Raw genomic sequence first — 19,488 nt, 5'->3', positions numbered from 1 at the left:
AAGTGTACTTGAGCACTACAGAATTTCCTAAGCATTTAACATCTTAATACTATAACTGTCTAGGTAGGAATTAGACATGATAAAATAAATATAATAGAGGAGAATTTTGAGGGCCACATGCTGTATCATTAGCTCACCCTGAAGCTCTTGCGCGGAATCCAAATCACATCTGAACGTCGGACCCAAACACAAGTCAAACCTGCACCATAAAAAGATGCAGCAAGTGTAGCGTGAGTACAAAAACAACAATACTCAGCAGCATCGTCGACCGACCCTAAATGATACGGAGACGAGGGCTGGCCGACATTACTTACCGCTTCATTTAACCATGATTAGTACAATAAATACCATAAGAGATATCAAATCTACATAACTCAACTCAATCATACTTAACTCTTCCAAAGCTTAGTGTTACCATTTAGACTTAGTTGGAACTACCACGAGTTTAGCATATACAATCTGTTGTTACTAATCAATTCTAATCGATTATAAGGAATGGCAATTCATAAGCCTAATAAAGCTTCTAATCCCAAGAATTTACCAAGTCTTCTGGCATAATTTAAGGCGATTCGGAAGACCAAATCTCATTTAACGCACATAATTGTGTTCCACTAATTCGTGCGTAGGATAGCCATCTACTAACCAATTCAGCTCACATAACAGAGAGATATCAAATTAATGCAATGTCAACACGAATACCAACAACAACACATCATATGAAATGAATAAATGCGATGCAAGGCCTTTGTTTCTCATCCCGGTATACACACGTTCGAATGTCAACGAAATCATGACCCATGGAAGGCTCATGAGGCCCATATACCACCGCTTTGGTAAATCCTAGGATCACGGTTGCCACATAGCATGTCTCATTAACCTGTCACTTAGCTGACCGGGCCTAGTTGTCAACGGAACGCGCTAAAGCATCATCACTCGTCCGGAACTAGATCCCATCGGACTCACAATCATATCCTTAAATCGTATGCATGAACACATATAAGGCATGAATATGGCATACATCAAGTCAAGAACAAGTATATCATAAGAATGAACATTCCATCCTTAAGTTCTCATTCTTCTAGAGGTTTCACCTTTTTAACTTCTTTTTCATTTCAACGAGGATATATGAGTGATATGCACACAACAACAAGACAGACAATATAAAGCGACACAAAGTACGGGCTTCGGACCTCAATCACATATCCAAAGGATCGTACTAATCTATCAGCTAGTGCTCAAAGCATGGAATTCAAACCAACTATACAATTTAAATTGCGCAAAATACCCTTATCATGATAACCGGTATCCGATACAAGTGCTTGTCACCTCACATGTATTGAAACCCCCTTAATTACCCCCATGTCCCTCTTATTAGATTCATTTTAGACCACCCACATGCACAAATAAGGTACATAGTCTCAACTTGCCTTGAATTGAAGCCTAGTTTTTCAAAATCTTCTCGTTTCTTCGCCAAATCTCCGAATGGATTCCAACCTGCTCAACAAGGATTACATACGCACATATGAGTCATAAAATTCTCATGTTATCCAATAAAGGTTCGAGATTTATAACTACCCAACCCCTCCAACTTGGGACTTTTGGGCACAGAAGGGTAAAATGGGGATTTTGAGCTTCTAAATTAGTTTACCCAAACTTTTATGGAATCCAATACATTCAAGAAGTATTCAATTTATTACCACCCACTAAGTGCATTTAGGGAGACATGAAAAGGGATTTTGGGTTCCATGAAGTGGGTAGCCACACCCTTTTTCCTTATCAATAAAACCACCATTAAAGCCTTCTAGAAGAACATTATAAAATCAAATAAGGGAAATAGGGACTTACTATAGCAAGGTCTTTTTGTCTACCCTCCAAATGGCTCTAGGTCGAGTTCCCAAATCAGAAATGTCCAAATTGAGTGAGCATGTACGATGTTGGATATTTATTCTAGGTCTGATTCAGCGATTTGCGCTTCTACGCACTACTTTTGCAGGTGTGGACACGCCGGGGCAGACAGCTTGTTCGCTTCTGCGAACTCATTACTCTGATTTGGGTTCCGCAGGAACAGACCCTTTCGCGCCGCCACAGATGCTCCACTACTTGACTAGTCTCGTCGATGCGAGACTTCAATTAATCCTATCTAGTCTTTCAAATCTCTGATCACGTGGAATTTTTGAAGTAGGTACGACATAAACCGAACAACTCGAACATGTAGGAATTTAGTTCTCAAACTCATATCGAGAATCTTACCCAAAGCACCGAATGACTTATCATTTGCTTCCCATAAGTTAGCTACGCGTAATGAAAGTATGGAGGAATTCTACAAAGGAAAGAATTATTAAAAACATCAACACGATCGAACGGGTTGTTACACTAGTAAGCATAGAAGAATCTCCACACTGCGGATCCATCAAGTGCTCACCCAGGAAACTCAAAAGATGCGCCTCGAGATCACCCATAAGGTACAGAAGAGGAACCTGCTATTAACTCTGCACTCAGAAAAGAGTACAACAAGGTAGTATCAGTACAAACACTATGTACCGGTAGGTATCATAGGCCCGCAACAATTAGTTCACATATATATGAAGAAAGAAATCAAAAGGTAGGCATGCAAGCAATCAAGTATGTATCACAACACATTCCAAGAACAATGATATAAATGCCATAAGAAGAATCAATGATATGAATGAATGAATTAAGTAAATTAGTGCATATGAAATGCAATGCAATGCACTGGCCATCTGTATATCACCGTACACACATGCTACAATGGAAATCCTCCACGTCTCGATAGTCATGACCCGTGGAGGATCCGTAAAGTCCATGTACACCCTCGATCCCGGCAAGACACTTTGGGCAACGGATACTCTCTTACTCAGGTAATGACCTCGGATCACGAGCACACATTCTGCTCCGATAGCAATCTTGGATTATAGACTCGCATATCTCTTTCATAATCTAACAAAGACCTCGGATGTTTGCTTTCTCGCTAATTATCATCAATACCAAGTCATCGTTCATACCACTGTATCATATGGAATGGGAATGTATGTTATGCATGATATCAATATCCACAGTAAACCATAAGAAGATCTCATTCGTGTCTTTTCGTAAGCACACATCACATTTCATTATCCTTTCCTTTTCCGATGATAAGTGACATAACAAGAGAGAGATGAATGAAACATATATCACAACATAACAATAGGGCAACAAGCCCATCATATCAATGATAGCGACAAGCCCACATAATCACATATCAACAACCAACCTAAAAGTATCCATCCCAACATCATACTCGAAGACCTAACCTGCTTTCCCTATCAATATCTAATGCCTACATATGCTCCAGTAATTGGAGTATAACTGAAATGTAAGCCGTAACCTACCTCAATGACGAGCTGGTGCCACGAACCGTCAAATGTGAGCTTTGCCCTTCCGAAGAGTCTCCGAATACTCAAAGTCTAGTCATTATCGAAATCTAAGTTAGAAACGAAGACTAACGATACCCATATTGCTACAAATTCGTTCGAATCGAAAACCAACTTTAAAAGGAAATTCAAGCCCACAAGGGCAAAATGAGAAATACAAGATTGGAAATGGTAACCCAATGTTCTAGAAGTTCAATACTACTCCCTAATTTCTAATTAGACTTGATAAACCAACAATTATATCATTAGATCAAAAAATCCCCAATTTAGGATAAAACGCTAACTTTCCATAATCAATTCCTTAAATAAAATAGAGATTCAAGCTTAATATCTACTAGTCCACAAGATTCCATGATTAGAATAGCAAGATTCATCAAATAAACCCATATCCATAGCTTAAGATTCAAATATCAACAATAGTGTTTATAAACCCATCTTCCCCAACTAATCCTATTCATTCCATCATAGATTCTAGCTTTGAAAGTAAATAAACATAAAACAAGGTCAAGGGAACTTACTCAAAGATGATTCTACTCCAAATGCTCCTCAAATAGCCCTTAGAACTCTTAGGGTTTCAATTTGGTGAATGGGGAAGAAGTGGTTCGAAATGGGAAATATAAATGTTTATGGTTCTCGCTTCCGCGGACCCAGTTTTACTTACGCAATCTTACCTCAGCAGGTAATCGTCCACTGAGGCGGACCTAATTAATGACTCAACTCTTCGCGTCTGTGGGCCAAAACCCGCTTAGGCGAACCCGCATAGGTGGAAACCCTCTTGTGGAGGTGTGAGATCAGAAAACCAAAATCTTATTTAGTTTTTACTAAGTTTCAACCCAAAATCCCGACATCCATCCGAGACCTCCCGAATACAAACTGGACAAGCAACCATATGTAAAAACATGCTACGAACTCACCGGTGCACTCCAAATTTTAAACGGAGGTCTATTTGATTGGGTCAACCCCCAAGCGACCAAAATAAATTTTCCAACCAATGGTAAAAAACGGTCCTGAGTGCCTTGGGAACCGAATCGAATATCCCACCAAGTCATAATCGACCCTCCAGACCTCATGGCATCGATGGAATTCTGAAAAAGGTCCGTTTACCCAGCAGTCAACTATGGGTCAAACCTTTTTCACTTTAAAGCTCTAGTTTTCTCAAATCACACTAAGACTCATTCGATTGCCTCGAGAACCGTGCCACCCATCCACGTGGGTCAAAATCATACTACCGAGACTTGAAAAAGGGCTAACGGGGGTAAATGGGTCAAAAGTGCAATAAGGACGAAACGGGTCGTTACATCAGATATCAATTAAACAACTGCTCATGCTCAAACAAATGTTCGTGCTCGAACGACAAAGGAAGGAAACGAAGGAAAAGTACCTAAGTCAAGAATAACCAGGGATATCTGGTACGCATATTAGACTCGATCTCCCATGTAGCCTCCTCAATTGACGATGCTTCCATTGCACCTTAACGAAAACTATCTCTTTCGATCTCAACTTTCTCACTTGCCTATCCAAGATCGCTATCGACTCTTCCTCATAGGACAGATTCTCATCAAACAATACCGAGTCCCAGCGAATGATATAAGAACTGTCTGTATGGTACTTCTTCAGCATGAAAACATGAAATATTGGATGAACACCTGACAGTCCTGGTGGCAAAGCTAACTTATAAGTCTCAATGGCAATACGACGAAGAATCTCAAATAGGCCAATGAATCTCGGGCTCAACTTGCCCTTCTTCCCAAATCGCATGACACCCTTCATGGGTGACACCTACAACAGAACCTGCTCACCATCCATAAACTCCAAATCTCAAACCTTTCGGTCTGCATACTCTTTCTGTCTACTCTGGGCTGCCAGAAGCTTTTCCTGAATCAGCTTCACTTTGTCTATGGACTCTCTCAACAAATCAGCACCCTAAGGTCTCACCTCGAAAACATCAAACCACCCAATTGGAGAATGACATCTCCTACCATATAAATCCTCGAATGGTGCCATATCAATACTCGAATAATAGTTATTGTTGTACGCGAACTCTACTAACGGTAAGAACTGGTCCTAATGACTACCGACATCAATCACACATGCTCTCAACATATCCTCAAGCACCTGAATAGTCCTGTCGGACTGACCATTTGTCTGTGGGTGAAAAGCAGTGCTAAGGTCTAACTGAGTACCCAACTCCTTTTGTAAAGTCTTCTAGAAATGGGAAGTAGACTGAAGGCCTCGATCTGAAACAATGGAAATAGGAATCCCATGCAATCGAATAATCACTCAGATGTAAATCCTAGCCAACTTATCTGCAGTATAAGTCACCTGAACCAAAATGAAATGTGCAGACTTAGTCAGCCTATCCACAATAACGTAAACCGAATCAAACTTTCCCAAGGTCTTCGGAAGACCTACTACAAAATCCATGGCTATCCTCTCCCACTTCCACTCGGGAGTGGGCATCCTCTGAAGCACACCACCAGGTCTCTAGTGCTCATACTTAACCTGCTGGCAACTCAAACACTGAGCAACAAAATTCGCGATGTCCCTTTTCATCCTACTCCACCAGTAGTGCTGCCTCAAATCACGATACATCTTTGTAGAACCCGAATCAATGAGTATCTTGAATTGTGAGCCTCCTCTAATATCATTCAAATCAAACCACCCACACGAGGAACGCAAACATTCCCCTTAATCTTCAATACACCTTCATCATCAAGCATGGACTTATTGGCCTCACCACTCAAAACCTTATCACAAATCTTGCACAACTTCATATCCTCGAACCGTTGTGCCTTAATCTGCTCCAAAAGAGACGACCTCGCCTCAACATAAGCTAGAACCCTGTCGGGTTCTGAAATATCAAGTCTCACAAAACTGTTAGCCAAAGTCTGAACCTCTATAGCCAAATGACGCTCTGTAGCAATCAACCGAGCTAAACTGCCCATTGTTGACACCTAATTTTTGACCTCCCATAATTTATTTTAATTACTCAGAGTTCTTGGATGTTAAACAGAGTTAAATATGTACTTTTTCTACAAATCAAATAATTTTCATAAGTTACATTTTGCCATAATTAATATCAAACATTTTGCTAAATTTTAGTCTAGATAATTTAAATTATTTGTGTAATTGTTAAAATTACCAAGAAAATCAATTAGCAAGCATTTTACTCCGTTTTATTCAAGAAATCTAATTAATTAAATAAATTAATCATTTTACCCCTCAACTCTTAATTTTGCGTAAATCAATGTGCATTTATACAATTTACTGGAATTAATCATAATTAACTACATGTTTAATTATGCTTAAATTCTATAAATTGTTTACCATGGTGATTAATTGTGGCTGCAATTGAAATAATCAATTGTTAGTTAATAACGGCCATGATTGAAATAGTCAATTTCATGGTTTAAATCAATCAAGGCCATTTGTGCAAAATTAGTTGTGAATTAGTTAATTAGATTAAGTATGGCTCTAATTGAAATAGCCATTTCATGGTCTAGGTTCAATTAAGGCCATAATTGCAAATATGTGACTTATTGCATAACTAGCCATGCCTTTATTGTGTTGATTGGATAATTAATCAATTACGACTAAAGAGTCGATTAACTGGTTTTTAAATTACGGCTATTTACTTAAGTTGTCCTGTATATATACACAACATATACCCAGATATACATGGGTATACATCTATACCGTGTGTATATAGGTATATTAGCCCCTTTTCCTTTTAAAAGTTGAGTCGAGTCCAGCCCAATAAGGCCAGACCCGACCCAACCCTTCTCATATAAACAACAACCTAAACAGATCCTAAAGGTCTCATTTTGTTTCAAACGCGGAAGAGGAGGGGCAAACCCTAGCCGCTACCGCTCCCTTTTCGTTCTCTTCGACGTTACAGGATGGAAATGGCAAAATTGTGGGCGCTCAATGCGTGGTGTTGACTCAGCATGGCTGAGAATGGCAAGAGCATTTATTGCTTATTTATATTATGCGCCATTTCTTAACCAAATCCGCCATATCCTAACCCAAACAAGGTATTAACATCTTCTTTTCTTACCTTTCTGCTTTACAACGATCTCAAACACAACAATAGTCTCAAACGCTAAAAATCTTTAATTGCTTTTGTTTGCATGTGATTTGCATATCGAGTTCTCATTGGTTCATATGGAACCAGATGGATTGACTTGATTCTGGGTCGATTCTGACCTATGATATGTTTGTGCGAGTAAATCGTGACCTTTGAATGTTGGAACAAAGGCTTCATCTCAAAGTTTTGTAAAAGTCCCACATCGAGTTGGGTTAGGATTTCTCAGATTTTTGGGGTGCTATATAAAGAACACCCAATTCACACTTTGGATAGACCTGAACATCAAATATCACATATATTCACATAAAACTTGAATTACCTAGGATTTTAGCATATTGCTGAGATGTTTAACTATTAAAGTTAAGTTTAAGTTTTTAAATCTTTTTTTTCTTCTTGTTTTGTGGCTGAGTACTGAGATTAAGGAGCGAGGAAGCCATCCAAGTTCATTCTCGATCAATGCTGCACAAGAAAGAAGTAATGTGCTTTCCTTTCATTACACTTTTTTTAGTGCCTTTGATATTTGTATAGTCTGTTCGATTAGTTTAAGTTGGTATTTGCTTATTTATGTATTATGCTTAATTTTTGATTATTAATGTGCTAGTTAGTTTAGATTTTTATTTTATCACTGATGCGAAAAAATTCCGACAATTTCTCTCTCTTCGTTGCTCTCGGCACTCGTTAGCAGTGAATTCTAACGTGCACCGGCGGTCGGAATGGGGAAAGGCAAACCTCGAAATGCTGACAAACTGATGGCGATGGAAGCGAAACAACTGGTCGAGCTAAAAGCAAAGGAAACCCTAGTGAAATCACCTGGTGGAAATTCAAACAAAGGGGGCTCAACACATAACACCCTGAGTATAACAAAGAAAGCTAATCAAAAGGAAGGGGGTACAGATCTAGGAAATATGAAGGTCGTGGTAGCTGCTGACATGGAAAAGACAGAGACGGCAAAGGTGCAACAAAACTTTGGTATCCATCCAACTAGATCCCAATGGGGTGTTAAACAACGAAAATAGAGTAAGTGTCACGACCCAACCCCGTAGGCCGTGACTAGTGCCCGAACTGGGCACCCGTACGTACCAAAAGCCAAAGATAGTAACTCGGCATTTAGAAAAAAATCGCGTTCTATTTGGGCGAGTTTCTCCTCGTTTTTCTTACTAACCAAAATTTACTCCGCACACGTAAAATACCAACAAAGGCCACACCGGCCAACATGTCCATATATACATATATAGGCGAGCCGACAAGGTTCGCCGCGTGCGAATAAACCGCCCAAACATACAATACGTGCATATAGTACAGACATGTGTATCGCCACACCTACGTACATGTCTACGTACCCCACACGTAGTAACAAAGTCATATGACGGGACGAGGGCCCCGTACCCCGAACAAATATACACAAATGTAACAAAAGGCCGTACCAAAATCCGGCTCCGGCAAGGAGCTCTTCAAGATAGCCGGAACGGGGAACCTAAGCCGGCGGCTCGCTCAAACGTGTATCGGCACTGCGCGGCACGAAACGTACTCGAAGAAAGAAAAAAGCCGCACGGAAAATGTACGAATATGTAAAGCATAGAATGCAAAACAGATCATAACTAGGGTCAGGTTCACGGAACAAATATAGTATCAACCCAAATCGAAGACGGAGAATCGAAAGACTTGCCTTAAATCGTGTGTCATATATGTCCGTGTCATGTCATAATATCATATATATACATACCGTACCTGCCCTCTAGCGAGGGACTCGGAAATGTCGCATGCGTACCGTACCCGGCCCTTTATGAGGGACTCGGTCGTACCCGGCCCTTTCGGGACTCGGTGAATAATCACATCATCGTATACTCGTACCCGCCCTTTCGGGACTCGGTCGTACCGGCCCTTTCGGGACTCGGTGAATAAATCATATAAGTATCACGTATAGTACTCATGTAATCATATACACATAACAAATAATTAACCAGGAGCTTTCTTTAAGTTTCGCTTAAGTACATCAACAGTGCACCATAAGGAAATCTCGGAATACGTGGGCCCACCTCGGTCAAGTTGAGGCGGCATACCCAAATTATGATCATTAGGCCTGATGGAGTCATGTACGAAGGAGTCAAGGCCATCTAATTTCATTTGGACAAGCATTAAATGTTTAAACGATCTTTTGAACAAAACATGAATTTCTTAGTTCAGTTCTATTAAATGGAAAAGGGCCAAATTCGAGCTCGGATTTCTAGGAGTAGAGTCGTCCCCGAGGCTCATATCCAATCCTATTATGCCTAGGACATGCCAAGAGAACAAAAGGTGAAGCTTTACATACCTTATTGGCTTCTTACGCCTTTCCAAATTCACTTCCCGTTTCGCCAAAAATCTGCAAATGGTCACATTGACCAGTTACTATTCATGAGACTTACAATTTCCAAGCTTAACCAATGTTGTTCTATAACAAATAAGCAGCATCTCCCCTATACATATAACATCCCCGAGATTCAACTCGGCTCGTTTCAACAACAACCAACCCAACAACCAAGCTACAACATCAACAATCAATTCAAAAGTGTATTCTAACATTAATAGCTCTTTCTACATAACTTCAACAACATTCATAATATACTTTCTTCAACTACTTACGACCAAACTAATATCAACGTTTACATATTCGATTACCAATCCAAACTCATTCAAACCATATACAAGATCACTTTAAGCAATCCATACAATATTTCCAACAACCCAAATATTGTTCCATTGTACCCGAATTGGTCCCCAAGCCCAAGAACAACATCAAATGCATTCTTATCTTCCAAATTCATGATTTATACCATTAAGCCACACACTAACAATGCAATATTCGTAAATGCGAAAATAACATAAAATTTGCATAAACTCCCAAATCATCTCTTAACCAACATAACATTATTCTAAGTCGTTAAACTTGCATTTCTCATTATAAAATCCGTAACGACAACAATTAAAACGCTAACGACGATTTGTTAATTCACAATTGCACTAAGGGGAGGCATACGGCCAACACCATGTCCACCCACAAAAATGATTTTTATTCCTTTCTTCACTCTACAACCATTAAAACATGCTAATTAGAGTTAATACCTTACTTCCAACACAACATGCATATGGACGGCCAAACCCACCTACACGACTTCAACTCCAACTTGATTTCTATCATAAATTTCTTCCATTTTAGCATACAACAACACATATAGACCATGCATAACACATGAAACACAAGATTAAACTTACCTTCCTTCACAACTTCTCAACTTGTCCAAAGTTGGGAGATAGAAAAAACGAGCAAACTATCGTCCGAAACAACAACTCCACGTTACTTAGCACCCTTGAATTAGTAGGTTTGCATGAAGAAACTATTTTTTTTATGGAGGAAATTTGGTCTTGCTTTTTCTCTCTTATGGCCGAATAGGCCCTTTTTTTTCTCCTCTTTGGTTTCTTGATTTCTCTAGAAATTTTTGGCTAAGTGTTGAAGATGACTAAGTCATCTTATACAATTCCCCACATGCTCTATGTGGCCATGGCCCACTATGAAGTGGCCGGCCACCTTGCCCTCTTCTTTCTTTTTTTTTTTTGAATTTTCAACTTTCCCAAAATAGCCCACTTACTAAAAATGGAAAATTCCTCCAAGTGTTCTTTTAACATTTTCGAGACATTGAAATCATACACAATTTAAGCCTTTAAAACAAACGAACGTCTCTCGGGATAGCCTTGTCCCTAGTTCCTCATAATTCACACAAGTTGTCCCGTTGTTCAAGATACGGGATATAACAGTAAGTGAGGGAACTAAAGATCTAGAGTATGGAGCAGTAGAGAAACAAACCCCTAACCCATCTGTGCCAAAAATTGCAGAGACGAACTCTAACACTAAGGAGCAGCAAACATGGGCGAATGTTGTATCTGGAAACAAATTAGCACCAAAAGGGGTCAGCCTTAGCTACATCGCACCAACAATACAGGAAGGGCAAACAATTATAACATTGGAGGAAGAGGATATTGAAGAGAAATACGAGAAGTGGAAGTGTGCACTAATCCTCTATGTACTAGGTAACTCACCAACAATTGGAGCTGTTGAACAACATTTGAATAGCCAAGGGCAATTTACAAAGAAAACCCCAAATTTACTACCATAATGATGATTACTTCATCATTCGATTTCAAAATATGGAGGATAGAGATAAAGTGCTGTTAGCTGGACCAGGAACGATCAACAACCGACCGGTTGTCATGAAACCATGGGACCAAAAATTTCATCTCAAAGAGGAAACGCCGAGAATAGTGCCAATATGGGTAAGATATCCTAACTTGCCTTAAGTGTGTTGGGTAAGAAATCACTGAGTAAAATTAGTAGTGGCTTGGGGACACTAATTTATGTTGATGATTGCACTTCAAAGGTAGCTAGAGTGTCATATGCCCGAGTATTAGTAGACATGGATGTTACTAAACCACTACCAAAGCAAATCAATGTTAAAGTACCACAGGAGGGGCTTATTGATCAGGTGCTAGAGTATGACTGGGAGCCTGAATTTTGTGAAAAGTGCATTCAAATAGGTCATAACTGTGCTACTAAAACACAAGCAATACCCGTAGCAAAACCAACACAACCAGCAGGCCTAGTGCAGAAAGCTAGATACAACAGACCTCACCGAGCATGGAAGAATTAGGATAATATATACCCACCGGAAACCAGAGGTCAATACCAAGGTAATAGGGGGAAAAGGTAGCAACAGTACATGGGTACAAAATCTACAAATAATACACAACAAGAAGGGTGAAAGGTTGCTAGAGGAACATCACCTAACAAAGCTCAACAAGTTAATGAAGCAGTCCCTACAGATAATGCTTTCCAGGTGCTAAGTCCTCCTAAAACCAATGCGAATAAGCAAATACCAAACCAGAACAACAGTTTTGAGGTAGGTGGTACGAGTGGTAAGAAGTATCAGGAAACATTTCCCCCAATATCTAAATGAAGATTGTAACCTGGAATGTAAGGGGTATAAATAAAGTGTATAAGCAAATGGAGCTAAATGAGTATATAAAGAAGAATAAGGTTACTGTGCTGGCTATTATAGAGCATCGAACCCATGAACATAAGGCCAGGAAAACTATCAATAAATTTGCCCCAGGTTGGGAGTGGATGACAAATGCAACACCAAGGAACAAAGGTAGAATATGGGTCCTCTGGGACCCTAGGCAGGTGCAAGGAACCAAAATCTCCACATCTGAGCAAGTAATATTAATGGAGATTAAGTGCCCTAGGACTGGTTTACAATTCACATTTGCAGCAATATATGGACTGCATACTATACTAGATAGACAAACACTATGGGCTGAACTCAAAGATATTGATGCTAGAACACAGACACCGTGGCTCCTAATGGGAGACTTCAATGCAATCCTGCACATTGAAGACAGAATACAAGGAAATGGGGTTCAACATAATGAGATCAGAGACTTTAGAGAATTTTTGACTGGTACAAGAGTGACTGAGCTACAGACTAGTGGGACAGATTTTACATGGACAAATAATCTTGTTTTAAGCAGAATAGATAGGGCATTGGTCAATACATATTGGCTGATACACCTGCCTCCATTAGCAATCAATATAATGAATCCAGCCTTTTCAGACCATTCACCTCTCAGCTTAGGACTAGGGAATCCAGAATGTAAGAGGGCAAAACCATTCAGATTTTTCAATTGCTTAGCAGAACACCTAGAGTTTCCAAGACCTATTAGTGAGGGATGGGGGACACAACCTGCTACAACTATGAAAGGGGTCTAGAACAAATTGAAAGAGGTGAAGAAAACTCTAAAGAATTTGAATACAAATGAATTTTTAGGGGTAACAGACAAGATCAAGAAGGCCAGGACTGAACTGCAGAATTTACAAATACAAATGAGAAACTATCAGCACAATCCAGATCTGTTTGATAAAGAAAAAGAACAGAAGGCACTGCTGGAGAAATGGAGCAACATAGAGGAAAGTATATATAGACAAAAATCCATAATACAATGGCTGAAAGGGGGAGACTCTAACACTGCATATTTTTTTGCAAGTACCAAGAATAGGAAAGCACAGAATCAAATACTGACTCTGACATCAGAAGATGGTACCATAGTTACAACTGATGCTACTATTGAGCAAGAAATTCTAGGATTCTATAAGACTCTACTAGGCTCATCCAGTACATGCCTACCAGCTCTTCAACCAGACATGATGGATAATGGGCCAAAACTGACAAGAGAGCAACAACTCAACCTAATCAGGCCATTTACGGCTGAGGATGTGTACCAAGCACTAAAAGGAATTGATGATATGAAGGCCCCTGAAGTAGATGGATTTAACTCACCATTCTTCAAGAAATTATGGCCAACAATAGGTCAGGAGGTAAATCATATTGTACTGCACTTTTTTGAAACAGCTGAACTATACAAACCCATAAATTGCACATCAGTTACTTTAATACGGAAAACCAAAAATCCCACATCCATTAAACAATAGAGACCTATATCTTATTGTACAACCCTTTATAAGATCATTTCCAAGATGTTAACAACTAGACTACAGGGGGTGATGGATAGTATTATTGATAGTGGACAAGCAACATTTGTTCCTGGCAGGGTGATAAATGATAATATAATCTTAAGCCATGAACTAGTGAAGGGTTATGGGAGGAAAGGGGTATCACCTATAAGTATGATTAAAATAGACATGCAAAAAGCCTATGATTCTGTAGAGTAGGTGTACCTAGAACAAGTTCTCAGATGTTTGCAGTTCCCTGGAATTTTTGTTAGATGGATCATGAGATGTGTTACAACAATATCCTATTCTATTGTGATTAATGAAAATCCTACTCCCCCATTTGATGCTAAGAGAGGAGTGAGACAGGGAGATCCATTATCACCTTTCCTGTTTGTACTTGCCATGGAGTACCGAAGTAGAATCCTCAAATCACTCAAACATATTCCTGATTTCAACTTCCACCCCAGATGTGAGAAAATGGTGCTCATACAATTAGGATTTGCAGACGACCTCCTTCTTTTTTGTAGAGGAGATGTAGGGTCGGCTAAGATACTATTTGAGAGCTTCCAACTGTTCTCTAAGGCCTCTGGCCTAATAGCTAATCAAGAAAAGAGCAGCATCTATATTGGTGGGGTGGAACAGGAGGTTCAACAAGCAATCTTGCAAGAATTGGGCTTTACAGTTAGTTCATTACCCTTTAGATACTTAGGAGTGCCTTTAAGCTCTAAAAGATTATCTATAGGGCAATGCCAATCACTTCTAGAAAAGATGATTGGGAGAGTCACTACATGGACTGCCAAATTCTTATCTTATGCAGGCAGGCTCTAGCTGATAAAAAGTGTGTTGCTGTCTATTTAGAATTTCTGGTCTCAAATTTTTGTATTACCAAAGAAGATAATTCAGCAAATTGAAGCAATTTGCAAAAAATTTCTGTGGATAGGTAGTACCGAGGCCTCAAAAAAAGCACTGGTCGCTTGGGAAACACTCTGTTTGCCTCGATACAGCTGGGGGACTAAATATAACAGACATTACCACATAGAATAGAGCTGCTATATTGAAGCATCTATGGAATTTATGCAAGAAGAAAGACAAACTCTGGATTAAATGGGTACACTCCTACTACATAAAGAATAATGACATCTGGGACACAGCTGCACCACAGGCTTCATGGATTATAAGGAAAATTTTGAAAGCACAAAAATACTTGGAGAGCAACGATGCACAAAACAAGATTTCGTGAACCAAACAGATTTCTCTATCAGAAGAATGTACAACAAGATGAGGGGTGACTACCCAAAGACTCAGTGGAGGAAGTCGATTTGTGACAACCAAGGCTGCCCTAGATGGATATTCATTATGTACCTTGCTCTGATGAGGAGATTGGCAACTAAGGATAGGCTGATCAAGTGGGCAATCGACTGCAGTCCAACCTGTGCACTCTGTGAATCAAGCCTAGAAAACATACCTCACCTATTTTTCACATGCCCTTATGCTGTAGGTATATGGCATAAAATTCTGCAATGGAAAAAGGTCAATTGACCAGTGATGGACTGGAATCAGGAAATGCTATGGACTAGAAGATATGCTAATGGTAACAGTGCTAAGGCTGAAGTATACAGGATGACGCAGGCTGGATGCATATACTATATATGGCAAGAAAGGAATCTGAGGATCTTCCAAAACAAGAGAAGAATAGCTGATGTAGTGGTCAAAACAATCATCCAAGATGTGCATTGCAAAGGAGGGAAGAAGACTAGCTTAGTAAAAATCCTACAAGAACTGAATTACTATCCATAACTGTAGGTGATAAATGTTGAATCAGTATTGTACTGAGTTGCTTAGTGTGTTTTGTTGCACTAGAAGTTGGGGCATATGTCCAACTCTAGAGGGTTTGGACTGAATTTGTAAATATTTTCTCCCTGGTAATACAATAATTAATTACCAAAAAAAAAATGTGTTAGTTTAGATATGTTAGTTTCTTGATTAGGTTCTGATGTTATTTTTGATTGGCCATGTATTAGTTTGGTCTGTAGTGGTTTGATTATGTTTCCATTTAGCTTAATCATGTTGCTAGTGGGCTTATGAGTTTATGTATTTGAGCTTTGTGACTTGTTGTCTTGACACTGCTTAGTTTTAGGATGTTTCAAACTAGTATGACTGATTTAATTCCTGAAAGAGGCTAATATTTGCTTGGTTTAGTTCAAATTAATTTTTTAGCAACTAATGGGATATAGCTAAACAGATATAGTAGCCTGCTAAGCAGAATGTGATTCTTTAGCCTTACTCAGTTTTGGTTTTTAAAGGGGAATCTTGTCTGATTCAGAGATGAGGATTTAAGTTCTGAGTGGTGGATAGATAAGAAATCATGTTTAAATCATTAATAAATTTGGATAAAATAAGCAATATCTCTTCCTGTTTAAAATGTGGCTTATCTTTTCTGGGTCAATCTTCATCATGCATCAACTTGCTGGGGACCTGTTTAGGTATCTTGATCCCTTTGAGTCTAGTTTTGTGTTCTCAAAAATGTATGTGTGGTCTGATATATACTTAGAATAATTGGTGATTACTTTCCTCTATGTTTATCCAAGCCTGCTTAGTTGTTAGTTAAGTCTGCTGTTTAGTTGCCTATTGATGTATGATGAGCATTCTGCTAACTTATTAACCACAGTTTAAATATGCAAGCATGTTTGGACTAGTTTTAAGATCGTATATGTTTAAAAATGGGTATGAGATGAAAGAAGCCTAGACCCAGCATGATATCCTTTAAGTTACCTGTTATATGCCTATTAGATTGATGAGGTTCAAATGGTTACATGAATGTTTTAAGCTCAGTTTCAGAAACTGTGCACATGAAGACTTGGTGTGTCTGCCTCAAACTATGCTAGATATGTAATGATTAATCAATTACTTATGTTTAAGTGTGATATAGTCCTTTTCTACATCTGTTGGAATGTCCCTATTTACTAAAAGAGCACTCTCAGCCAATATCACTACTTTGTTTGGTTATGCTTTAGTTTGTAGAGTTTGTTCTTTTAAAAATAGCATCATCTCATGTCAATAGTATGATAGCCCTGTATTTGAAAAGCAGTAATGGAATTTAGATCTACATATAGGGATTAGACCTTGGAATTGGCCTATTTGTCCTTTAGAACAAATAATTGACATAATCTGAGTTGGTGTGCATATTCCCTGCTTATATGGTCCTATGTTGAATCTGTAAAAAAGTATGCCTACTATGCTAGTTAATTCCCTATGTGAAAAACATGTCTACTTTGCTCTCCTGTTATCCTGCCAAGTCTTAGATAGGAATAATTCACTTAGCTTTTGTGTCCATTTGTTTAAAAACTTGAGAGAGTGACCCCTGTTTTGCTTATGTACATTCTAAGCCTATTCTAAGTGACTATTCTTTTATAATTGCTTCTCTGTTTCACTTAGACCACTATATTGGTGTTTGTCTACCCTTATAAGAATTTGTTTGTATTGGACTTGACCAAGTATAAACCCTTGTATGAATAGACAAACTGTTTAAGATGAGGACATAAGAGGTTGTCACTTGGGGTTTAGTTAATTATAGGTGTGACTTACCTAGGGCCAGGAGGAAGAGGATAGGGCTTGGAGTTTCTAGTCAAACTTAGCCTAGTCTTCTTCACTCTAGGTTGCTAGGGTTCCCCTATGTGAAACTATCTCTGTAGGACCCTTTGAGTTTTAAAATGAGTATGAGTCTATGTGTATTGCATTTCAGGTTAATCTTTGAAGGTTAAGAATAATATGAAATGCTTCACTCTTTCAATACACTGTATTAATGGTCTACCTAAGCCTCTGAATTTTTCTTGTATGTATGTCGTGTCCTAATTGTCCTTTCTTCTATTTTGAGTGCTTTTGGTTGTTAATCATGATTAGAGGGTTTCTTTTCTAAACCTGAAGCCTATGTTGTTTAAATATCCAAGGGGTGTAACTAAGTGTACTAGGTATATAAAGTTCTGAATACCTTGAGTATATAAGAGCTTGTATATTTGGTATAAACATGGTATATTACCTGTGAGGGCTCAGAACTGCTAGCCTTTGTATTGCAAAAATGCCTTGATTTGGGTCTGTCTCCTTATTTCATTGAATTGGGCTTTTTTTGCACCTGTGGCTGATTGACTTTACTTGGGTTGTGTTTTCGACCATCTATTACTTCAATTGGGCCTATTTTGTTTAGGTTTTTTCTTTTATGATTATAATTCTAGCTTGGGCTTTCATACTACATGTGTAAATTAGCTGATATTATATTAATGTGTGCTATTAGTATAAAATATGCTAAGTAGATACTCTTTAACCCATATCCCTTTTTTTTCCTTTCCATTTTTTCTTTGATTCGCATGGGAATTACGCTGGGCCACTCGGGAAAACCTACATGAGCCACTGTTGGGCCTAAGGCCCAACAAACATCTCTATTCTATCAAGTTCGGATCTAAAGAGAAAGAAATAAATTGAAAGGGAAGCTAACATTTACTGCCCACCTATGGGTAAAAATAGGCAAGCGTGGGCTTAGATAGGCCCACTAACCTAACTCTTCTCCATTTCCATTCTATTTATGTGATATGTATTTGTGAAAAACACTTGTATAATATTGAAACCCTATGGATGTTAGAATTTAGGAAAATATGTAGTATAAGTCACCTACAATATTTTCAAACTTGATCACTTTAAAATGGAACTTAGTAATGTCAAATGGATTCATTTTTAATAGTAAAAATTTACTAAGGGGCTAAGAAATTTCAAAACTGGTTAAAAATAGTTTTGGACCTTTCGTCCTTAGCGAATTATAACTGCTACCTGATTTGGGCCTTAAGCCAGTTAATAAACTATCAATTGCCTAATGGACTTTGATGCATAATTAGATTGGATTGGTAGACAAAATGATTTTGAAGTCATGCAATAACTCTATTGTTTTCAAACTTGGGCCTATCACTTGAATAAAGACATCAAACATGGAACATTTTGAGAGCAAAACGGTGAATTTGAGATTTTTTTTTCTTCAGTGGAAACGAGACTACAAGAAATCTGGAATTTGAGGTTTAAAATATGGACCTTTGAGATCTGGATGGAAATCTATAAGATGATTTAGGTCGAAGGCCCAAAACGTTATGGACTGAGGCAGAGGGAAATATGGACTTTCTAAGGGGAATTTTTTCTTGAATTTATGATACAAATGAATGATATTTTTACGGAAAACTAAACACTTTTTAAGCAAATAAATACATTAATCACCCATTGAAGCTCGTAGGTCAACCGTATTCTACGGATCTTTAACACTATGGTGCGTAAAACCTTCCCTAGGGGATCACCAGAACCCTTACCTCGAACTTTGGTACCAAAAAGATTTATCTCTTGCTTGAAAAATCTTTTATCTGGTTTTCCTTTAAATAAATTAGGTGGTGACTTTA

The sequence above is a fragment of the Lycium ferocissimum genome, unplaced genomic scaffold (genome assembly GCF_029784015.1).
Source record: "Lycium ferocissimum isolate CSIRO_LF1 unplaced genomic scaffold, AGI_CSIRO_Lferr_CH_V1 ctg418, whole genome shotgun sequence".
Taxonomy (NCBI): Eukaryota; Viridiplantae; Streptophyta; class Magnoliopsida; order Solanales; family Solanaceae; genus Lycium; species Lycium ferocissimum.
This window is presented reverse-complemented; position numbering follows the sequence as displayed.